Raw genomic sequence first — 26,663 nt, 5'->3', positions numbered from 1 at the left:
TTTGCATGGTTGCACAGTTCTTGGTACTTAGTTAGGCTTTGTGTTTCTTTGTTTTTTTTGATAGTAACGCCAGGCAGTGTCTCTGGACTTGAGGATTTGTTTGGTTTCTTTACTGAGCTAGAGGTTTGTAAAGGTTCTAACCTTGATTTTGTGCAATGGAGCGACAGTGTCTAGGTGTTGTAGAAATGTTTTGTTGAAATATGCTACAGCCTGGTCAAGTGGGAGGGTTTTTAGGGGGTCCAGTCACAGTTACACAGTAAAGTGTTGAGGACCTCAGGAGAGAATTTTTTTGTGTTTCTGGATATATAGTTAGTGGTTTTGCATATGCTTGTTCTACTACGAATAAAGTATATTATGTTGCGGTCACTTAAGGTGTCTGGGAGACTGCCTGTGTGAGGGTACAATGTGGGGTTGCTAGTTAGGACCCAGTCATGGATGGATTCCCTTTTAGATTTTTTATCACACCTAGTTGGAATTAGGACTAGATGCTGGTAGCCATGGAGATTTATTAGATTACTTGGTGGTTCTGATATACAGGTGAACCAATCTAGGATGAAGTCCCCCAGAATAAGGGTTTCTTGTGAGTATGTGGAAGAACACCAGGATAATAAGTCTTCAAGGCTAGCAGGTGTATTACCAGGTGGAATATAGATCACAATTGTGGTGATGACCTTTTTAGGGTGAAGTTGAAGTTGTGAGATAAGTATGTCCCAATTATTGGGGGGGTAGGAGTTTGGTAATTGATGGACAGTTAAGTTGGACTTGTAGAGTAAGGCAGTTCCACCCCTTTACGAAGTGGTCTGTCTTGTCTAATGATATTGTAGCCGGTAGGGAGAACTTCTGAGTTAGCTATGTTTTTATTTAGCCAGGTTTCTGTTAAAGCAACTATGTCTGGGGAGTAGTGTGCTATTGTGGCCTGGAGTTCAGGTATTTTATTTTTGATACTTCTAATATTAATATTTAGCATTAAAAGATGGTTGGTTTTGCTGCTGTTGTTGATTTGCCCAGGGATGAAGAAAGTGGGGGTGTTATGTTCTGACATTTGTGTTGGAGCAGTTTGTGTTGGACAGGATGGATTTGGGCCTGGGTTGGGGTGGATATCCCCACTTATGGTGAGCCTGGAGTTAAAATGGTTATACAGATGTTGGAGTTTGGTGAGGAGTGTGAGAAAGTATTGTGTTTTTTTGGAGTAGGAATGAGAACATATGTGTTTAGTTCTGAATTGGGCAGTTATGTAGTTCTTGAATAAGTGTGGGCAGATATTATTATAATGTGTGGTGCCTGTGTATGAGAGTGCATAATGCAGTGTTGTGCTACTAAGTTTAGGGATATTGCTAGAGTGATAACTTGTGAGTTTCCTTTATTTAATAACTAAGTGCCGAGGTTCACCTCGGAAGCTCACAGTGCCATTTAAGGATTGACATCATTGTTTCTTGTTGTCATGGGAACCTAATTAGAGTTAGATCCTACTAGGAGACTAATGTAAGGCAACCTAAGGTGCTCGTGAGGCACACAGAATTCAAAAAGCTTCACTTCTCTTGCCCACCAGCTTATGTTTTCCCTCTTTTTATACAATGAATGCAGAACTGGGAGAGAAATGACTTAAAGGGAGAGAAAAGCAAACAGTGAGAAGATGTGAACAGCCATCCCCAGATCGCATCCTACAATTTAGCAAACACAGCAGTACTTCCCCAACAAGTTGACAAACACGGCAGAACCAATGTACACTAAATTATCTTATGCAAGTCAGCAAAAACTCCAAAACCCATTCAGCAGACTGACATGTACAGCATCTTTTATGCACGATGACACTCCAGGCATCTCAGCAATCACGGCAATACCCCCCAACAAGCTGGTAAACACGGTATTGTTCACAAATGATATGTTAGACTAAGCAAGACAGCAAACAAAAAAAAAATTGTCATACAGCAAACTAACAAGCATAGTCAGACATGTATTAATTATCAATATGAATATATCGGCAGGCATAACAGTGTATACCAAACAAGAAAGCAAGTACGGTATCATTTATTGATGTTATTTCAACAAGACAAGTCGGTAAATGCGGCAACACTTATTTAAGGATCTAATAGGCACTGCAGTATTTATGAATGGAATGCTAACTTAGAAAACTAGAAACAGACAACTATTAGGTGATGCCTCTTATAACCGGATTAATTTAATTAATTATTATTTGGTCAAGTGTAACCAATAAGCAATCAAATAAAAAGAGTATTCATTAGCTCAAAAATAAAAAGCATGTATATTTTGTATATTAAAAATGCTTATACTTTTAAGTAATACATGGTCCCTATTCTAAGAAAGCAGGCAACCCCAACTTGACCTACCTGTACTTATGTGAAAAATCACTTGCCTCCTCTGTTTTAAAGTTAGGCATTAAAGTTTCTAAGATGATTAAGTGACTTTTTGCTTTAAGAAGACAAACAAAGGATATATTCTCATTTTAAACAGTTGCTAATAGCAGTTCGTATCATAGCTGATACTTTGAGAGACTTGGTTGAAACGGAACTATACTCAAAATTCACAACTTCCAGCTCTTTTGAAGCTTATCCGATCGTTAAAAAATACATGCTCAATACTGTTAAAACTATTAGACATTTCAAACATGTCATCACATACATAAAAATAATTTAAGCTAAAATGACATAAGAAAGATCCCACATATTAATCTCTTGTGGCTATATTTAATGTTTTATTCATAAATTCCTGCACTTCTAATAGCAGGACAAACCCGTGTAATGCAATCATCCTTTAAAAAATATCCTTAAAAAATACCCTTAAAAAATCAACCCCAACCTATAGTGTGAAATTCTGAATTGTTTGTAGTATGGTCCCACCGAATAATACAGTAATAAATTCCATGACCTCTTAATTGGCTTTTTTTTTATGTATGCGATGACATGTTTGAAATGTCTAATAGTTTTAACAGTACTGAGCATGTATTTTTTAACGATCGGATAAGCCTCAAAAGAGCTGGAAGTTGTGAATTTTGAGTATAGTTCCGATATACTAAAATTTTATTTTATGTCAAAAGTTGATGGCTTTTGTAACAAGATTTGTACATTGAGGGCAATGAATGTATAAGGAAGGCATGACAGCTGGTATAATGGGAAGTATGGCTTTAAAAGTTTAAATTGATTTTGGTGCTAAACTTTTGGTGATTCAGTTTAGACCTTTTTACTGTTTTCATTCGATTTTAAAATAAATATTTTTCATCACTGTGGAAGTGAGTGTTGGATTTGTTGTTCAACTAACATCGGTACTGTGGTGAATGGAAAATTAACTTGTGGGACAGCCACAGACTGTACCTGCGAGGCTTTACAGATCACAGTCTCTGGCCACGGATACAGTGCCTGTGCTTGGCAGGGGTGCTACTGACACTATCAGGTACCAAGCCAGACTGGGTACTATCCCCAGAGGTAGATGAATATACACTGGACCCATGACTCTGCTGGGACTGTCCAGAGCCATGTGCACATGGTCTTCTAGGACGTTCTATGGACAGCTCACCCCCAACATTGCTGGGGCTGGTACTGGCACTACGGGGGCGGCTGTTGCTCGAGGAACATCCGCGGCAACTGCCAGCTGCTGATGTTGCTGGCATACATCCACATTGACGATTCAACCATCCCGCACTGTCCTGACACATGGACATGACATTGCGGAGGACATCTAGTGTCTCTCCCCAACGTCTATCAGTGACCTCAGTGTAATTGCGGATGGCACCAGCTAGGTCATGGATGCTGTCTATTACGGCGGTGTTATGTTCCCTCTGTGCCCTCAGTCCCTGTCTGGTGTACCGTTCCATATGTGCCTGTGCCTCCATGACAGCCTGGAACATGCATGAGGTACTTAGACCTGTGGCACGTCTGCCAGCGGCATGATGGGCAGCAGTGCTCCGACGAGAACCCCTGGACATTTGCCTATGTCTCTCCCTTCCAGACATCTGGGTATGGCTGCTGTGTCGGGATGCATGTGCCATGGATACCACACATTCCTGGCCAATGCCGGCTGTATGCTGTCCCTCTGCTAAGGACATTGGTGATGGATGTAATGGCAGTATGACTGTGTACATGGATGGGGTGGACAATTGTGTAGTGTCGACTGGTGGCCCAACAATAGACCCTGGCAAACATGCCTGTGCCTCAACACACCTATCATCATTGTCACTATCATGCTCAGTGACATCAGTTTCCCTGCTGCATTGAACCAGCCCAGTATCAGCACCTGTGAGATGGAGACAGGAAACACACTTTACGACCTGTACATGATGTCAGCACACATGCACACATGAACACATGCACACATGCACACATGAACACATGAACACATGCACACATGCACACATGAACACATGCACACAGGAACACAGGAGCACATGAACACATGCACACATGCACACATGCACACATGCACACTCCTTACTAGCACAGACGCACACACACACATGCACACACACACACACACACACACACACACACACACACACACACACACACACACACACACACACACACACACACACACACGCCACCAGCAATCCCGAACATACTCAATAACGTATATACAGTATCACAAGCCAAACATTTATAGCAAACGTGACAGCATGCAGGATGTGTGTTGCTCAGCAGCATGCAGTGTGAGTGTAGACAGCCATTGCTAATAACAGTATACATGGCCTTGATGCATGTGTGTTTTTTTCAGTGAATGGCCTCACCCTGGCCCGCAATGTGTACATGGAAACAACATTGCTGTGCAGGTATTAAAAGCCCTGCAATGTCTTGTGCACCATCGGTCACAGGAATACATACCATGGCTGGATGTGTTTCAGTGTGTCACATAGATATCCATTACTGATTAGAGTATCTGTGTCTTTAGCAGATGACTGTGGACACAGGTGTAGCACATGCATGCTATGTATACACACAGGATGAGTGGTGCATGTATACCTGATGGAATACCATTGCTCAACATAGCCATTGTACAGTGGTTATGGTGAGTGTAGGACATATTGTGTACATGCTACTGCCAGCCATGACATGGCATGCTACCACACAACTGCAACATGAAACATCACACATACACAATGTGTGTCATGTGACCTATACACCCCATAGCATTACCAGACATATGTGTGTCACTTTCTACAAATGGAGATTGCTATGCATATTGCTATGCACACATGCACACTCCTCACTAGAACACACACACACACACACACACACACACACACACACAGAAAACACCAGCAATCCCGAACATACTCAATAGCTATTGAGTATTTGTAGAAAGTGACACACATATGTCTGGTAATGCTATGGGGTGTATAGATCACATGACACACATCCTGCATGCTGTCACGTTTGCTATAAATGTTTGGCTTGTGATACTGTACCCCAACATCACACGCTATTGAGTATGTTCGGGATTGCTGGTGGTGTGTGTGTGTGTGTGTGTGTGTGTGTGTGTGTGTGTCTGTACTAGTGAGGAGTGTGCATGTGTGCATGCATATTGCATATAGGTGCATATGTCTGCACACACACAACATTGCGGTGCATAGCAATTCATGATATGTGTATTACTGTGGCCACTGTAACTGGATGGGATGTAGTACCATGAGCCATCATCATGCAGCATCATGTGATCACTCAAGGCTACCAGTGTGTGCCAGACTGGTACATAGCATGCTGTAACTGGACTGCAGTACTATGGCTACATTAACCATTTCACGGCCAGTTGTTACATGGGTTTGTGGGGTGCCAATAGTGGGCATTGCCTAACATGCATGTGTTATGTGTTGAAGAGTGTTGCACAGCCACATGTGAGGCATCTACCCCTCAGGTATATTAAGTGTGCTGTGTGGATGAGGTTTGGGATACCGTAGTGTGACCTTACAGTGGGTGTCTGAATATGCCATGTGTAGCATGTTAATGTGTACTGCGTATGACAAAGGTGTGTAAGTTGTGTGCATGTGTATCGACTCTGCCTATCTGATGTCCACTACAGCGTTGCCACAATTGTGTGGGATGCTCTGTGTATTGTATGTGTTTTAGGCAACTACCCAGGTAACTAGGATGTGCATAGTCTCACAGCAAACATGCGCAGCATGCATTATGTGTAGGTGTGTTACGTGCACATAGCCTACACCTCACCTATGACATGCACATTTAATTAGTAATATTAAAGGTATAACACACTCACCAGCATGGCTCTGCTGCCTTGCTGTCACACCAGAGGGACCTACAAGGATATCAGACACTTTGTCAGTGGCAACAACTGTGGCATTGCTACTGTGTGTTTGCAATCTTACAATAGTACAACGGTGGAAAGTCACAGGCCTACAGATTATATTCATAATTATTAGTATTGCACAACACTAGGCATCACATTGTCTAACTACACAGTACACATCTCACATAAGCATGCTCTACCAATAGAGGTAACAGTATTCTACAGCTATGCCATGTTGCCTGCACACTCCATGTCAACTTGCTGGATGGCTCCGGCCTCCATGATGATACATGTTAATTGCTGTGGTTGTGGTTGGCCAGGAGCCACCTGGCTCAGGAACAGCTCCTCCACTCAGGTGAGGGGGGGTGGATGGCTACCCCCCCACCTGTGGCAAGCTGTTGTCTGCGGATATCAGAAGCACGCTGCCGGACATGTCTAATTAAATCACTGCAGTGATGGCGTACCTACTCATATGTCCGGTTATGCATGCCTATGTCATTTGCACTACAGACAAGATCTTGCCACAGCGCAGCCCGCTCATGCTGGTCCTGGTTGGTTCTGGAGAACAGCAGCGCATAGTGCTGCACCTGGCTCGCTGTGATGGCTTCCTCCTCGGATGTGCTATATGCAGGGTTACGATGGTGGCACATTACCCTGGAAGACAAATAAACAATATGTATGAGCAAGTCATGTGGCACACGTGACATTCTAAAGTACAGATATAAATTAACTGCCATATATAGCAACCTATTGGCTGTCAGAAGATACACACTTTCAATACTACATATCAGTTCTCAACACACAGATGCCTCACAGTGCCTGGCACACTCTATATATCAAACCATGTTTTGCACAGCAACAAAGTTATAACAGTATGTAAGACTATACAACAGTACATGGCACACAGTATGTGACACAATGCACCACCTAGCCACAGGAGGTATATATCATGCTATTGCATCATGAAATATGTAATTCATTGCAATGAATGTAAAGTCCACTGACAGTATTACCAGTATACCACACTAGTCGTTGATGGTGGACCCCTGCCTAACATATGTGCACATTTGTTAATATAGGTGGCATACAGCTGTACTAGACTATACATGTTGCTAGATACGCAGTTATATCCTGTGACACACATATGACTGAGGACATGGTACAGGCATACCCACGCACACAGCAGACATACATAACAGACACAAAGATATGGCAACCCAGGTGACCTTTACCTGTGTACCTTACAGTACTGTGTGTCAGCAGTTACCAGACCTTATGCCTGAGGTATGTAATCTGTGAGGTCTACAGGGAACACACATAACAGTGGTTCCAATAAATGTGCACGTACACCATACTGTGCTGTTTAGGCATACAGCTTCAAGTAGTACTACAGTTGGATTCACCAGTAGTAACACCCAATAAGCATACATGTACTGCTTTAGCCTACAGTGGGACACCCCAGTCGACAACAAGGGACTACGTCAGACCGTATAGCATGCTGCTTTTTCTGCCTAACAATTGCATACACATCTTTTGCTGGGATCACAGCTAGGACACATAATACCATGACTGAAACAGTTTCTCACTAAGCTATCACACATATACCGAACTCTAACACATTCACCGACACATTCAATATCACACTCAGTCACTCACATATCGATTATTGCGGCAAGTACATGTGGGTGTGCATCACTTCATAGGTAGGTAAGAGGCTATTGGCCCTAGGGCCTATAGAACTCTAGCCATGCACTACCCTGGCCTCTAACACACAGGTATTTAAATCTCACGTGGCCCAGTCAAGCAGAAACACTGAGGTGATTGCCTGGGTGTATTGACTATCACCCATACAGTCTCCAGGATTATTTATGACAACTGGTAATTAGGAGTTTTGTTTGCTATGGATAGTTGGTTAGTTCCAGAGTATGGGATGTCTCTGACATAGGGATCTATCCCTCCAGCATGTGCTGTTTATTATGGTCAAAGGGTTTGGGTCCCAAGAGCATGTGGCTCGTACAGATTGTGATCTGTTTACATGGAGTATGTCCAACAGATCTGGGTTTGACATAGCTTAGTATGTCAGTCAGAGGTCACCTTTGGGTAGGCGGTATGCAACACAGTGTAATTGTGGGTCTGTGGGACGGTCTGCATAGGGCATCTGTTTGTCGCCGGTATCACTCTTTCTGAGGTATGTCTGTGTCCTTTCCACTTGCTGTAGATGTCTTGTGAGGTACATACCACATGGGGCATTGTACTCTATACTGAGTCTTATGTGTGTGGAGTAGAGGGGAACACTGACCTTTTTTTCCCTGGATGACACACCTTTTGTGATGACATGTGCCACATAGTCAGATTACATGACTAGTGTGGCATTGTGACTATCGAAGGGGAGACTAATGTCCACCTGTGTCCCATGGTCTCTTATCACACCTTCGGTGTTGAGTAGACTACCACCTATGTGGTAGTTCATGGGTACTGAGTCTTTGCAAGGAGGGATGCCAATGCAGTGTCAACATTGAGCTTGAGTCCATGGCTTTGTCACCAGGCATCTGTTGCAGTAATTATGACCATGTCTCTCTCTCTCTCTATATATATATATATGTATATAAATATATCTATATGCACACATACATATGAACATCCATTGCTGTACATATAGATATACATATAGGCACATATACAGTCCATCTGTCATGGTGGGTATATCAAGTATGGGAAGGTTGTGACATATACAGTTATGTCATAACATTGCACAGTGATGTGCAGAATGCATTTAAGGTGTTCTCAGCTCATGTAGCTTTAGCAGGCCTCACTGGCTGCAACACTGCAAACCTGATGAATCATACCCACAGCGTTTAACCACCACATGTCATATACCAGCACTGTATGCTGTCTGGTCTGCCACACACTACAACTTACATATAAATATGCACATAACAACCTTCAACAACATATATATATATATATATATATATATATATATATATATATATATATATATATATATATATATCCACCATTCACAAACAGTTGCAGTATGTCCCTTGCTCAATGCACATGTACAGATGCTAATATATCTGACACGGAAAGATCTCTCCATATGTGTGTGCCATACACACACAAGAACCACACTGTTGTAAGTACATGCACCTCACGGCTGTCCTGTTGGGCCTTGCTGCAACATGAACAGTCGTCACATGTGAGCACACAGTAATATCAGAGGGTGTATACAGAGCTGCTGATGCTGAATTAGCATACTAGCCTGGTACAGCTGTTGCCAATGCTAAGCTACACATTAATATGACTATCATGCATTTGTTACTCTGTCACATCCATGTTTGCATAACTGTATGGGCTACTACCCCAAACAGACTTTGTACACACTACTGTACAGAACACAGATAACATGGATCAGATGTTTGACATTTAATGCTGGACTACATATGTCACCATCACATCCCACTGCACACAGCAACACACTCGTTTTCCCATGCCAGTGGTTATGCAGGCCATCTGTGCATCAATACATACTGCTGCCACATATGGATGATTCCAACTATATAGAGTACTCTTCATAAACATCTACTACATTCCAGTAAATACATAGCTGTTACATACCTTTCCTTTGTATGTGTTCGTATATCCTGGTAAACTTTTTCCCAATATAGGTGTTGGTTTCAATACCTCCTTTACTGTTCAGGAATTTTCTTTTATAGATTTTTATTTCAGTATATATTGATTTTCAATATTTTTATTTTCAATATATTTAACTTTTCTAAATATTTTCTTTCAATATATATTTTTTTCAATATATTTCTTTTTCAATATATATTTTGTTTCTATATATTTTTCTTTCAAATCTTTTTTCAATATATTTTATTTCAATGTTTTTTTCCAATATAGTTTCTATTCAATACATTTTTCAATATAATTTATTTGTCAGTATACTGATTTATTTTCAATATATTCCTTTTGTTATATTTCTTTACTTTACATCACCTTTTCTTTTCTTTTTTTTTTTTTTTTGCTCTCTCTCTCTCTCTCTCCCTCCGTAACTCCAATGGAATGATTGCATGTGTGGACAGCAAGTACAGACTGCTTTTATAGGTATCTGCACATGTGCATGTGATGGCCTCTGTACCAATTGGTGGCCACCGTTTGGCAATTGCATGCAGCCTGCTGTGTGGTACTTGCAGTACTCACTGTCATAGCAACCCAGTGCTATAAATTGCTAGGTCAGGTAGGCATATCCCTTTCAGAATTCCAGAGTGGGGACCATGCTTGTTTGCTGTGGACACCGTTGACAGTGTAGAATTGTACTCACCCCTAGAAATGCTAACACAAGATACATGGGAGTATGGAGTTTCTTTACAATATCCACTATTAGCTGCCATACATATGTAGTTATTGAGAGGTTTTCATTTGGCACATGAACTGTTTGGGAACAGCTATACTGTGGATATTAATGTACTCACTTCTGCACTGTTTGTGCTTTTTATTTTGTTGACATTATCACAGGATGCTCATGAAACTGGACAGTTCCAGTACTGAGTATGCCTACCCACATTCTTGCTGTACCTTGAACACACTGGTATTTTGTACATTTGTGTGGGGATTGCTGCTATGATACTGTGTGGGGGTTGTGAAGTGCTGCTGTAACAGTATTTACTGCTAGAATGTCTGTTTCTGTTATCACAGTCATGTAATGCAATTCCACAACAACTGCTGGTATAGTTCCACAGAACAGGTTTTGTGTTATGGCATTCCTACCTTTCCTTTATATTCACACATTCTGATGCATGCTATATATATATTTCAGCAACATTGTGCTGTACATCTACTGTGGCCTAGTGGTACTTCATGCAGTCTAGTGTGTCCCAGGTCCAGGGTTCGAGACTGACAGTGGTGTTTTATTTTGCTGCTAAGCAGAACAAGGCCCCTCATATGCAGGGTGACTAAGGCACTTTTAAGCAGTTGTAAGCGGGTTTGCACGACGCTTAGCTATACTTAGCTAAGTGCACACATGCGCACACTCACTTAAGCCCGCTTACTACTGCTTACAAGCACTTACTCCCGCTAACCCCCGCGCTCATTTCTTTGAAAGAAAAGAAAATAGGGAGATAGGAAAGTGGTGAAAAAAGGGCACAAAGAGGGAAAGACAGTAGGGAAAACAGCTCGGGATGTGCAGGACGGGTGTAGGGAAGGTCCATAGCTGCCCATTTATTTAACAGCAACAGTTGTGCATATACTAGTAATTTGGAGGGAATTTTGAAACCTTCCACCCCTGAAAGAGGGGTGAGGACAACGAAGTATGTTGTACTGCCAATTGAATTTCAGTGTCTATGTCCAGCGGACATTTGTGTAAAATGGGCAGCTATGTATGTTGCGTAATTTTTTTTTGTGGGAACAGATTGCCCATTTAGTAGTAGAAGTAGGTATGTTGTGGGAGGTAGGCTGGGGAGGTAAACAGACAAGACAAACAAGACGCATACAGGGGCGGAATATGACACATGGGGTGGGTGAACACAACTGATGGGGAAGGATGTTTGGAAATCGCAAGCCCATGAGCCCACAGATGGTAACAGTGGAACTGAAACCCCACCCATGGGCAGTCACCACTGCAGCTTCACAGCCCGGAGGGTGGCTGTGCTGGGGGCTGCATAGGAGGGGCAGACTCACCCATGAGTCATGCCACTCTTGCCTCGAGCTAGCGTAGGGGATCAGCGACTGAATGCTGGCTCTCCCTACGCACCACAGCCCAGACCCTTTGGAGGGTGACAGGTGGCCCTCTTCCGGCCACGCTTGCATGGGGGGATGAGCCCCATCCCCTGCAGTGCTTCCACCCAAAGGTGGCACAGGACCAATGGAGGAGGGGGTCCCGGGCTGGGCACCGGACCTGATGGTGCCAGGTGCAATCGCCAGCTGAGGTGGGACAGGTGGGTCCGCTGGGACCGGCCTTCCCATACGTTTTGTGTTTAGGTGTATTTAATGACAACATAGCCAACAGCATTCCAAATTAGTTGTAACAGCATGCAGTAATATTCCCATTAACCCAACACACCAGAGTTCCAACAGTTGAACAGCAAGCATAACACATGCATATATTGAATGACAGTGGACATTCCAACAACATGCAGAAATGATTGGTGGCAACAGGCCACCAAGATTGTGGTGTTTGAACAGGGCACATGCATCAAAGTTATGCAGATATTTATAAACCAATTGGACATATGTCCCAACAAATGTTTTGAGATTACACATACCCATTGAGGTGTGGAATTGCATTGTTTATGCGCATACAGTAGGGTGTAAAAAGATACCTCCATTAACAACTTATATGAACTCATAGTTTATACTACATTCCTATTGACTGCAGGTATATATCCACTACATGTATTATTACACTGGGCAATGTCCAGTACGTAGTGGGATGTGTTTTGCTAGTTAATTATGTACCTGACCTGTATCTAATATACAAACTGTCCAGGATGCAGATGTTACTGCTATGTATTTATATATTTTATTTATATTCATATGTCTACATATCTGGATGTGTTCAGGTGACATTATCAGTTATATTTTAACAGCCCCCTACATTTTTTGCAGCACACTGACATTTCTGGTGCACACAATTACAAGCTACTCATGTGCCAGATTTACCTATACATGCCAGGCTTGAAACTACAGTTGAGGACTGTATATATGCTTAAGAGATACTGGCACTCCCTTCGTACTCTTTCTATGGGCCTACCCAAGTGTGGGTTGACAGTGCTTAATACAACACTACTATTTCTATACTGCAAGAGTACATCTACATTTCAAAGAAAGTGACACGGACACACTACAGGTGTTATACCTTTATTAATTAAATTACACACTTTTCTAGTGGCTCTCTCATTTATTTGTTATTACAGTGCATGCAGACATCGTATTCACAATGTATTATACCTTCATTTATGATTTACAACACTCTTTTTCTGGCTCTCTCACTTATTCTATATAACAATACATGCAGGGAAATAATTCAGGACTTATTATACCTTTATTAATGGGTTACAACACTCTTTTTCAGGCTCTCTCACTTATTTTACATAATAGTTCATGCAGAGAGGTTATTCAACCCTTATTATACCTTTATTATTGGGCTGAGACACTTTTAGCCAGGCTCTCTCACTTATTTTATAAAACAGTACATGCAGACAAATTACTAACCTGCCTGGTGGCGCAGCCTTAGCAGCCTATCTGCATAGGCTTGCTGATTCGCAGCAAGGACACCTGCAGCTGTGAAGTAAATGAAGTGATATTGAGAAATATACCTATCCATACTATTTACTACACCAGCAATTTGTACATACTTCAGTCCATGGCTACCTACTCAGTAGTGGGGCATTTTGCATCTCACGGGCCTCCTGTATCCATTGGTTCAGTAGGTTCTGCTTGCGTCTCTTCAGGTCTGCATGGTGATGTCTAACCTGCCCACCAGTCCGAGGGATGCCTGTGGCACTGGTGAGTTCATGTGCAAGATGGTTCCAGGTCTCCACTTTGTATTCCGTGCCCTGGAACTGGCCCTGCAGGAGTCTAGCATCATGATGATGGACGAGGAGCCAAACCATCAGTTTTGACTCCTCATTGCCCCACCGTTGCGCTCGGAAGCGAGAGCCCTCTTCGACACCAGCCATTGCTGCCTGCAGATGGGAGCTGCAACCAGTTATGGCGAGTATTCCCACCTATGGAGCTTAAATATGCCTCATTTCCTGCATTTATTTGTGATTGGCCAGATTTAAAAGTTCTCAACTGAGTGCACACCTGCTTAGCACTGGGTAAACTTTGATTCATATGTATATGTGTGTTGACAGTCCATGAACATCAAATGCTGTCATGGCTTAGTGGATTAGTATTGTGATTATGGTGCACACTATCCCGGGTTCGAGACCTGTCGTTGCTTTTTTATTTTACTACTGACCTGACCAGTAGGGGGTGTGGCTGTGTTTAGCCGACTTTGCTCAGCTTTGCCCAACGTTGCTCGATGTTGCTCTATGTTGCTCTATGTTGCCTGATGTTGCCTGATGTTGCACTATTTAGCGCGGTGCGCACCTCCACGCAAACATGTTTGGTTTGCGCTAGTTGGCGCGATGTGCAGCTATTCTCAAAGCTATTGCGCTAGTTAAAGCAGTGCTTAGCTATGGGCAATTACATTGCGCTAGTTAAAGCAGTGCTTAGCTATGGGCAATTATTCTTAAATGTGCTTAATACTGGTAAATGTTGCTTAACAGTGCTTCACATTGCTTAATATAGGTTACTTATGCATTCATTATTATGCATGACCGTTTCACTTTCTTATATATATTTAAAGTATCGTTCACCACTACATAGGCCATTTCGATGCATTTTAAAATAATTTAAAAGGTATATGTCAAGAATTATTTTTGTGCACGGATTTCCTATAGAAAAAGGAGAGGGAAGTGGTGGGACTTGAACTGGGAATGCCTCCTCTTTGTGCGAAGGCCCTACCACTACACTATTGCTATTTGGCTTAATTTGCATATAAGTGGTTTATTATCCCTTTGATGTCTAAACTGCTAACTGTAGCTAAGCAATGGGCACACCCGCGCACGCATGCGCAAATATGGGCAGCTATATCAGGAATGATAAAAAAAAATTGTTTTACATTTTATTTCATTTGTACAGGGCATTTTAATGTGGGGGAGTGTAGTGTTGGGGTATACACATTTGAGCGGACTCGTCCATATCTCCTGACATTTGCAGAGTTAGGCACTTGCAGGGGCATGGATGTTTGGACTACTCGGCAGTCTGACATGCCCCCTGCACTCCTAAATGCTCTGTGTTAGCCTGGGAGTTGAGTCAGCGCCCTCATGCATATGCATGACATGCTGACGTCTAACTCTTAGACGACAGTCTCTGAGTAGGGCTTCGTTCATCCTACATGGAGGATTACTGAATCCCCCCCACTGTTTTTAATCCCGTAACACAAAAGTTAGATATTTATATAAGTACTCTTGTTTTTTTTTAAATAAGCTAAGGTCATTTTCAGGCAACATATCTTCTGCGAGATTTCTTACTTTAGATGTTAAGTCCCTGTATACTTGTATACCTATTGACTTAGGGTTAGAATATTTAAGGCTGTTTCTTTCTAAATTTACTGATTTAACAAATACATTGATTAATAGCTGTTGTTTAATGATGGAAGTAATTTTGGAAAACATTTTTTTTTACTTTAATGGAAAATATTACCAACAATGAAAGGGTGTTGCCATGAGTGCTACTGTGGCACCATCTTCTGCAAATTTGGTCATGGGGTGGTGGAAAATGAAAATTTTAAGTCAAAATATTTTTTTTTCAGAACACACATTACATTTTACAAAAGGTTTGTTGATTATTTGATTTTTATTATTGATGCAAACCTTTGTAGTACAGGTTAATTTCAGTGCAAAATTTATGAAGTTTGTGATAGGACACATGGGGTTTAGTGTGCCCTATTTGGATATAATATCAGGGTGGAATTCCTCTGCTCAGACCTGGCTCAGCAAAATATACAGGAAACCATGTTTTTACAATAATTATTTAATTATACTAGTGTGCACCAGGGCATCATGGAAAAGAATATTCCCAGGGGTCAAGTGATAAGACTATCCAGACTACTGATTGGATTACTTTTAGGAGGTATGCATGAAATAATTGAGTTATTTAAAGTTAAAGGTTACAAATTAAGCTTGTTACAGCAAACGGCTGAAGAAATTATTAGCAAAAGAGATCAGTATTATTTATCTATTTAGAAGCAAGGTATTTTGATTAAGTCCCAAGAAGTCATTAATTCCATGCATTTTAAATGTAGTTTTGCTTTAGACATGACAGTGGATGATTATAGTATAAACAATGTGATTAGGGTTAACTGGAAAGTAATTTTTGGAAATTCTGATCTGGTTGAAGCTTTTGAAGTTTCCCCTAGTTTTATATACAGAAAATCTAGAGCTATTAAACAAGTTTTAGAAACAGGTAATATTATTGGGCCTTCCATTAGTAGTAAGCAAAAGATAGGTATGGCAAAATGTGGATTTCGTATTGTTTGTAATTATATTTTGGAGTGGCCTAATTACTGTTAAGCATGTTAAAGAATTAGTAGGAATAAATGGTTATTATGATTTTAACTTTATTGGGTTAGTGTACATTGCTGTTTGCTCTTTTTGTGAAGCATTTTATGTTGGGATGACCATGCATAAACTTTGCAAAAAAATAAAAGAACATTTGTATGCCATCAAAGTTAAAGATAATAGTAATGCCTTGTTCACACATGTGCAAGTATGTGGTTCCTTTAAGAAATTTTATTTCACAGTATTAGAACCGGTTCCAATTGATTGTAGGGGTGGTAATTACAAAAAAATGTTAGAAAGAAAGGAAAATTTATGGCAGCTTAGGCTGCAGGCAAATAAATATTGTGGTATTAATGAAACAATTAGCATTAAATGTTTTTAGGAAGTTAGATTAATGTTTTTAAAGTTGATTAGCATATAAAATCATTTGATTGTCAATTAATATGTAATTTGTTTTAATTAATTTAATTGATTATATGAGTATATAAAGATATTTGTAATGGTAGCATCATGTATTCTGAGGAAACCCTGAAGTAGACAAAAGTGCTAAATAAAGTAGATTATTGGTCCTTCTTTTGTGTGGCGTCTTTTGGAAGTGATTTGGTTAATGTTTGTGATTTTTTTGATCTTCACCACATTACTCAGTTTAATGATTTAATACCTCACTGAGTTATGTCATGATACCACTTAATATTTGTATCATTTGTATGAATGAGTCTGTACATGTACAATCTTTTTTACTGTTTACTGTTTGCATGAACAAACTTCTCCAAATCTGAAACAATAAGTACTTTTCTGTAGTAACAACACCCACTCTTTCTTTCTGACCATCAACTTTCTCATATTTTACTAAAAGCTCACTTAATATTTCATTTGTTTTCTATTCAGTGCTGTCTCAAAGATTTCAGTCACATTAACACTACAGAAAAGATTTAACCTAAGTAGCAAGCTTTCCAACTCACACCAAACATAACATCTCATATACCCCAATAATTAGCTTGCCTGGTAACCCACCATGCCCATGAACAGGTCCCTTGAAATAATCCATGGCAAATCCTTGCATCTTGCAGTGCCAAATTTATCAGCATTTAAAACTGCACATTGATATGTTACACACTTTTGATTTTCAGTAGCAATGAATGAAATATTATTGTACCTTTTCCTGTGGAGGACTTTACCCTTCCAACCCTGTCTTACTTAGATACATTAACTTTGTGCTCATATGATCACAGAGAATGGGCAAACACAACAAGAATGAAAAACTGTTCCTGCTGTTCACAGACTATCCCCCCTCAGTGCACTATGCAATATGCTCACATCCTTCACAGATTTCTTAAATTAAAAAATAACTGCCATATTTGCTAAAAAAGCACTTCAAGAATTACAGCTCTACTACTGTGTAACTAGACAAAATGATACAGGATAAGCCATTGCGCTCCCCTCATCAAAAAATGCATGCTGTACATAGGTTCATAGGTTCATAGGTTGGTACTAGGCTATCAGCCCTAGGGCGTATACAAGCCTAGCCATAACAATTCCCTGGCTATTTCTTCCCACACTATTTACTTCCCTGGACCCCTGTCTAGCAGGGCGACTGACGTGATCCCCGGGGTGAATTTCCTTTCTCCCATCCAATCGTCAAGGTTCCTTTTGAAGAGGGCCAAAGAGGCACTCTGCTTGACATGTATGGGCACTCTATTCCAGAGTCTGGGGAGTCTCTGGGTCAGGAACCTATCCCCCCAGCATGTTTTGTTTATTGTGATGACAAGGTTTAGATCCCTGGAGCATGTGGCTCTGAGGGATTGGGATTTCTTTAAGTGTAGCATGTCCAACAGCTCTGGGCTTGACATGGCCTTGTATGTTAAGCAGAAATTGCCTCTGAGTAGACGATATGCGACAGAGTATAGCTGGAGTTTTTTAAGGCGGTCAATGTAGGGCATCTGCTTTAGGCCTGTGATTCTTTTAGTGAGGTATTTCTGTATTACTCACAAAGTAACCACCATGTTTCTATTGCTATAAGTTAGGTTTCATGCAAGCCACTTTTATGTTGTGCCTTTTAACAGACTATGTATCATTGCTGATGGACTTTTGTATATAGTTGCACTGACTGACTTGACTGACCAAGTCATATAACCATTAGGACCAAATATGATTTGAATGGACTGGTGGAACCTCTCACCCGAGGCCTTATAGCAAACATAAGAAATATCTTTTTGTCGCCGATACATTCTAGTCATCTTAAAAAAATCCAAACCAAACAATAGAACGTGAAGAAACTATCCACCAACCTTTATTATTACAATGAAAATGTAAATAAATGCTTTCATTCTTAAACTCACTTCTAAAAATAACACCATCCATAGATTCTCTCAACATTTAGATATATAATGCTGCATGGGGAAAATACTACTTCATGTTCAGAGCTCTTGTTCCTTCTTTTAACTTTAACAAATATACTGTTACACTGAGGGATCAGTCTTTGGTCTTTTTAGATGACTAATAAGCTCTTTCCTTCTAACCAGATGTCTTGCTCCAAATATCTAATGCTTTCCACTTAATTTATCATTTTGTTGGGATAACTCCGTGTAGGCAGTCTATAGACCACCTTTATTCTATTACCAGTATCTGTTACCGTGGTGCCAGGATTGTTCTAAAGTTACTCTGTATGCTCATAACAATACATTTTGTTTTTGATGTAGCCTTTAGTAAACTGTATTCATAAATAATTGTACTGTCTTTTTTGCTGTCACATTCTGAAAATAGTAAAAAGCTGTAACACAAGATGCTGCTGGTTAAAATGGTGTATAATCGATAAAAATAAATAAAAACAAAAACTTTAAATGAAGAATGTAGCTTAATGTTGAAAAGTGCTGCTACCTCTGTCAAACCAAATGGACACTGACCATACACTGTGCCTGCTAAGGCAAGACAAATGAATACCTAGAGAAATGCTATTGTACTTCTTGACACCAGACTGTGGTGAGCAAGCAAATTTTATACTGTGAGTTGTGCTCATCACATCACCTGCGGATTTGGCAGGATGAGATTAAGGAACTAAAATTAGGGATCTTGTTTATTTATCCAACAGCTGGCAGTGAAAATATGCTGCCTTGCATGTCAGCCTCTTAACTTCTTCACCAACTAGTCTGCTTGATTAATAATATATATTTGTAAATCAAATATTTAGTGTCATTAATGCCAAAAAACTACAATATGGCCTTGACCACTACTCTTTTAAATATTAATCTAAATGTAACTACAGAATATTTATTCAGTAATAAATTAAAAGACACTCATATGTAGACACATATTTCCCATGCTTCATTATTGCAGCTGCAATGCAGTATAAAAAAAATACCCGAATAGAGTATTTCTTCTATTATCTGTTAAAAATGAATTGTCTGTAGTTGATGTTGCCTCATATCGTTGAGGTACTGGGTGAAAAATACGCTTTGCATTTTTTGCATGCTGAGTATTTCAGTAATGAATAATTTCTATTAAATTTGAAATAATTTATGCATGGCCTCCTTTTTAACTACCATGCCCTTCTGTGGTACCCTAATATAAGTACGATAATGGACTACCCAAGTAGTAGCCTGTGGCAAAGCTCTGAGTCCAGACCATATTCCTTTATAGTGGCAGGTCTGCATGTGTATAATCAGGGTTGTAGCTGCATTTCTATAAGAAGGTTCCAGATGTACACACCATTACCACTGATACCAGTATTAAAGGAAGCGCAAAAATAAAAAAGCATCTAGTACAGCCCAGGAATGGAGTAAACCAGAACTACAACCAAATGCTGTGGACTTTGAATCTATATCAAGAAAGGTCTCGAAAACAAGATACTCGGAAATGACAAAAAGATGACAAGATGGAAGAAAAATAGATTTCATCAGTAACGTGTATACTAAAAGGCAGTTATGGAAGGAGGAAAAGATTTAATGATGAGTGGACTATTTACCTCCTCTCGGGTATGAGGGGCATCTCTAAATATGGCCATTAGCATCCTAGATAGACACTGGGGGACACTGAAACAGTTGCCATATTGCTTACTGCAGAATAGCAGAAAGGGAGAGTGATGTCAATGCATGAGGGAAGCACATGTAGGTTGTGCTCCAAGCTACTATTGGAATCCGCACTTTGTCTTTTGTCCCCTGGACATGAGGCTGGATAGTGAAGAGCTAACATATATACCCCTCTATTTTATGATGGAGGCCAGAACCTAAGTTATCCACCCATCATCCTTGAGTGGGAAAGAATAAATATTGGTAGGCAATTGATAAACCTTGGTCATTTGTGGTCAGCATGTGGGGTAGTGCAGAAATAAAAAAAAGGCTTAACAAAATGCATTCATTTGATTGCTATGATGAAGAATACAAAGTCAGTTTTCTGAAACATATGGATTGCTCAGGGTAATGTAAAAATAAATGGCTAGAATGGGGTCCAGTCAGAAGAAACATAATTGAACATTAATTCTTAGCATAAAAGTATATCACTGTGGCAACAACGAGCATTTTCAGATTTCATGAAGGTACCATTTCTGAAGAAAAATGCATTTCTCAAAGGGAAATCATTGTATACAGTATTTCAGTTTACCAAACTGGATTGCTGGCAACTGCCTTGTGAAGTCATGTGAGGAGAATGGGGTTTAGATTGCAGACAGATATGTGAGATGTTCTTCAGAGGAAAATGATGGAATTTTGGGAATTTCATATAATTATTTTCAAATGTTTTCCTTCTTAATGTAATATAGGCTGCAAACTGATTGATTAGAATGGTTATATTAAGTAACTTACATAGATTAGATATTCTGTGCATTGAGACTCCAAACACACAAAGGAAGAGCATATTAGATATTAAGAGTATTTGTGATTTTGCTTTGAGAAATTGCACGCTGCTAGCGCATTTAACTTTTCAAGACTGTAAGTAAAACGTTGACAACATGACTTTTCCTGTTCAATAAAACCATGGCCATTCTGAGTAGAGAAATTGCAAAACAAAGTTTTATAATACTTGTACAAGGCTTGCTATAAGTTAGCAGGATGTGATCTCAACTCCCTGTTTAAGCACAAGAAACTATTAAAAATGACACATTTGATTTATTTTAGCTCTGTAAGAGTGAAATTAAGAATTCAGTTCAATGTCTCCTAAGAAGACTCCTGATACTCAGGCACAATAAGACTTAAATCATTTTCTTGGCTGAATGTGACAAGCTTGGAAACGCTGACCACAGGCCAATCTCACCAGCACCAAATCCTCCATAACATTAAAGTCTTCTGCTTTTAAAAATGCCTTGTTTTCTCATCAGAAGAGGAAAAGAACAGAGAAGAAGAAAGAGAGAGAGAAAGGAAGAATGAAACCACAGTCTCTGAGCCTCTCCTCCATGTGGAAACAGCTACAGTTTTTTGACAGAAAGATCTGTGATTTCAGGATTGAATTGTGGAGTCATTTCATGACTTTTTATGATCCTTTTCAGCATGACATGACACATCACACACACACACACACACACACACACACACACACACACACACAAATACATGCATGCACATAAGTATATAACAAAGTGCGCATATGTATTCTCACACACACAAACACACCCGCACACACACATACATACATACCCCCACACAAGCACATAGGCAAACACATACATATTCCTATGCATGAGCACATGCACATATGCAAGAGAGCACACACACACACACACACACACACACACACACACACACACACACACACACACACACACACACACACACACACACAGATACATGCATGCACATAAGTATATAACAAAGTGCACATATGTATTCTCACACACACAAACACACCTGCACACACATACATACATACCCCCACACAAGCACACAGGCAAACACATACACATTCCTATGCATGAGCACATGCACATATGCAAGAGTACACACACACACACACACACACACACACACACACACACACACACACACACACACACACACACACACACACACACACACATGCACACACGCACGCGCGCACACACACACACACACACACACACACACACACACACACACACACACACACACACACAGACACACATCAATAACTGCTGGGTATGAATTACACTGAACAGAATATCAACTCCTAAACTCTATCTGATGTACATAAACAATACACATTAAGTATAAAAAACAACCCTAAAAGTATATATAAAACAGCAATGCCAAGCACTGAAGTTTATATTAAATAAAACAAAACAATAACAAAAAATAGGATTAATTACAGCAAACAACCATAGAAAATCAAATCGTCATCATTATCATCAAGTCCCTTTTTCGTCCATTTTCTACATAAGGTTAAGGTGTTGCATCAGCTGTTACCATCTTACCTGATTCTGTGCCACTCTCCTATCTTTTCGAACGTTCATTTCTGACTTTCACAGGTCTTCTATCATGTAAATCCATCCATCTCTTTGCTGGGCATTCTCATTTCATCTTACCTTTTTCCTTTCTCTAAATCTTCTTCATCAAATCATCTTCTGTGTTCCTGTACATGTGCCTGAACCATGGTAATCTGTTCTCTTTTACCTTCTCTGCAACTGGAGTTACTTTGGCTTCTGCACTGATGTTCTCATTTCTTCATCTGTCCCATAGTGTGCATCCTACCACCTGCCTGAGACACTTCATCTGAATCACATCAAGTTTATTCAACTACGGTGCCTTCACTGCTCAGGTTTCTATACCATAAAGTAGTACTGGCCTCACCACTGTTTTCTATACTTGACTTTTCAGCTTCTTTGCCATTGGTTTGTCATATATCACCCCTGTCAGTTTTTGTCTGGTTACCTGTAGCAGCTCTGATTTTAGTTTCTACCTCCTCATTCAAACTTCCCTTCTCCACTAACACCCTTCCCAGATACTTGAAGTTGTTAACCTGTTCTTCTATTTTCCCTTCTATATCAAATTTCAGCTTCTTCTAATTTTCCCCATTTGCTGTCATGACAACTGTCTTATCTATACTCAGTTTCATCCTATGTAACTTTATTTTTACCTTCCATTTCCTTAACATTTACTGACGTTTCCATTCATAGTTTGCCTGCAATGCCACATTGTCTGCATACAGCAACTTTGATGATCTGTCCCCTCTGTCCTGTTAGCTAAAGTAGGCCATCTCCAGAAAGCAGCAGTGGACTCGGGTATGAATCCTAATGCACACTCACTCCCACTGGGAACCTCTATTTGAGTGCAAACACTACTTGTGCTTCTGTAATTGGGTCCTTGTGCGTACTCTGCACTAATTCTGCCAATGTTTCAGGGTCTTCAGACCATGTCAGAACTGCCCAAATCATCTTTCTTTTGACATGCTTTCTCAAACATCTTTTCCTCATCTCTGGATTCTCCTCCACTACCTGTCTCACTGCAAACATCAGGTGAGTTGTGTTGCATCCCAATCTCCCGTTTTACTTCCTACTGCTCTGTATATTTGTTTATCAGTCACCCTCTCCAGCATTTTCATACAGTATGACAGGTGCTTGATTGCTGTGTACTGCCCACAGTTGTGAATATTCCCTTTGTTCTTGCACACGCTGGCACTAGGCTGCTTATTCTTCAGTTATCTGGATTAAGGCGTTTTCTCTGTGAGCACCCTATAAAGCCATTTCTCTCCAACTCACCCAGTATCTTGACCGTATCTGGCTTGACCTTAACTGAGCCTGCTTATTTCCATAACTTCCTTTTCCTTAGTGCTGTTCTTACTTCTTCTTGTAGTGCGGGTTCTTCTTCCTCTTTCATCATAGGCTACATATGGGGCAATACAGCTTCTGTGAGGTTTTCCACATTCAGAAGCTGCTGAAAATGCTCTTTCCATTTGCCCTTAATGTCCTGTGAACTGGTAAGCAGGCTGCTGTTGGCATCACTTATAAAGGGTATCTAATGATCATCTTCTTTATCTTCCTGTCTTTGTCTTAATCCTGATAGAGTTTCTTTGTGCCATCTGCTGATTCAGTTTCCAGAAGCTGGTAAAGTGCTTCTGATACATTGTTCATTACTATTACAATTTATCTCATAGCCTCTTTGTTAGCCAGCTGGAATTCCTTTTTGGCCTGGTCCATCTCTTCTGTCTCTCACTTTTTCCCTGCACTCCTTCTGCCTTTGCATAACTTCCTGGACTTCTGTATTCCACTACCAGCTTTCCTAATGTATTTTATTTCCAGACCTGGCTCAGCCGTATTCTGTTTTCTGCTTTTCACACGTTCTGTTTTGAGATGCTGCCATTCTTCTTCAAGGTCACCAATTGCCCCTTCTTCCTGAGGTACTAGAGGCCTGAGAATTTCCTTCAACTGTTGTGCTTTTGCTCCAGTCAACTTCCTGGTCTTCAGCATAGTCTCTGTTAATTTTATAGCCTTCTCTGACCACTGATTACAGCTGATTGTGGCTACTAGTTGTTTATGCTTTGGTAATATTGTTTCACTGGGGTTGACTTTACAGGCTCTGATTCTACTGCAATGCCCTTTCCTTAGTAGGAGAGAGTCTACCTGCATTGCACATTTGCCTCTCTTTTATGTGATCTTGAGAATGTCTGTCTTGCTACTCCAAAACAGGTCCCTGCACGTAGGCAAATGCATGGTTCCAAAAAGCAAAGAATCAAGAAAAAATGAGCCAGCAACTGTAAGCGGTAACACATATCAAAATATATTTATTAGATTACATAAAAGATCAAAAAGAACAGACTGGTTTTGGCTAGAATAATTTCTTTGCCTTCATCAGTGTTGAAAACAGAAACATTCATTTGTTCCTTTTAAACTGTAATACAAATTAATTACATACCGTGATTGGTTGCCTCATAAATATTCATTTAGCCCGGGTGGAAAAAGTCCACTCAGTTTGATGATCCATTTTTTTCTCTTTTACATTCAGTATAGAGTGCCATCCCACTTTGTTTGATCTGTCACCCAATATCCTATCAATAATCATAAAGTTGAAAGAGTCTATGGGGTGTTTATTAGTATGTTTATATAAGGCATTGCTGGTTCTCTTGTGTTTAATGCCACTTAGATGCTCAGAGATCTGCAATCTAAGTGGCCTGGATGTCTGTCCTATATAAAATGCAGAACAACTGCATGAAGCCAAATAAACTAGCCAGTCACTGCTGCAGTTGGCAAAGAAATCAATTTCAAAAACCACACCCCAATTTCTACTAGAGAATTGTTTGGACTTGGTGACCTTATTACAGTAGCTGCAGTGACCACAGGGCATGCATCCAGTCAATCTGTTCCCTGAGAGTGTTGTTTGGATGCTATCTGTGAAAGCAGTTCTATGTGGCCATTTGTAATGACTCAAATGTGAACCCAGGTTCTTGTCTTTACAAAATGAAAAGTGATGTGTCTCCAAGATATTGTGTTAAGGTGTTATCGGCCGATAGTATGTTCCAATGTCTCCGTACAATGTCCGTCAGAGTGTTGGTGTTCCTACCATAAGAAGTTCTAAACTATATGACATTGCCAGTGCCACAATGCTTCGCCTTGTATTTGAGTAGATCCTCCCTGTTAAGGTTTGCAGCATAATTGCTTGCTCCTAGAACATAACCCATCTTGTAACCCCTGTTTCTAAATCTGTTAACCAAATCCTTACGAAAGACCTCAAAAGAGGAATCTTGTGAGCAGATATGCCACATCCTAATAAACTGGGATTTGGGAATGTTCCTAGTGATATAGGGAGGATGAAAGCTGAATGTGTGGAGTAAGGAATTATATTGAGGGTATTTATGGAAAACCTCAGTACGTGGTGTATGATCCTCATTTCTACTAACCTGAACATCCAGATAAGTAATGTGTTCTCTATGGTAGTTAACCGTGAACTGAAGACCCCATTTGTTGTCTATTAGATATTCAATAAATTCCATAGGATAATTAATATCTGACCTCCACACCATCCGGCAATCATCCAGATATCTCCTCCATATGTCAGTTTCACCCAAATAGATGTTATGTGTCACATCATAAATGATGTGCTCCTCAACATAAGCCATAAAGAGGTCTGCATAAATGGGGGCAAAAGATGCCCCCATGGCTGTTCCCTGTACCTGCCAGAAGCATTGATTTTGGTAGAAAAAAACATTCTTGGTTAGCATATGTCCTGTTAAGCAGATCAGGAAGTATTAAAACCCAGTTCATACAAATTAGATTTGTATAGTCAATATTCAATTGCATTGAGGTCTGCCCAATGTGGGATGTCTGTGTAAAGTGCCCAAACATCCAACGTACAGAGGAACCAACCCTCCTCCAGTTGCATCTCAGAAACAATGCCCAAGAACTTC

The 26,663-nt window shown here is 40.3% G+C and overlaps 1 pseudogene; it reads right to left on the bottom strand.

Moving 5' to 3' along the window:
• The window catches only part of LOC122808578, a 100,028-nt pseudogene extending 75,299 nt beyond the window's left edge, over window positions 1-24,729 (bottom strand).
• Between the last annotated feature and the right edge of the window lie 1,934 nt (window positions 24,730-26,663).

The sequence above is a fragment of the Protopterus annectens genome, chromosome 8.part0 (genome assembly GCF_019279795.1).
Source record: "Protopterus annectens isolate FY-2018-M chromosome 8.part0, PAN1.0, whole genome shotgun sequence".
NCBI classification, from domain to species: Eukaryota; Metazoa; Chordata; order Ceratodontiformes; family Protopteridae; genus Protopterus; species Protopterus annectens.
The sequence above is the reverse complement of the archived record's forward strand: the minus strand, read 5'-3'. Positions and strand labels throughout refer to the sequence as shown.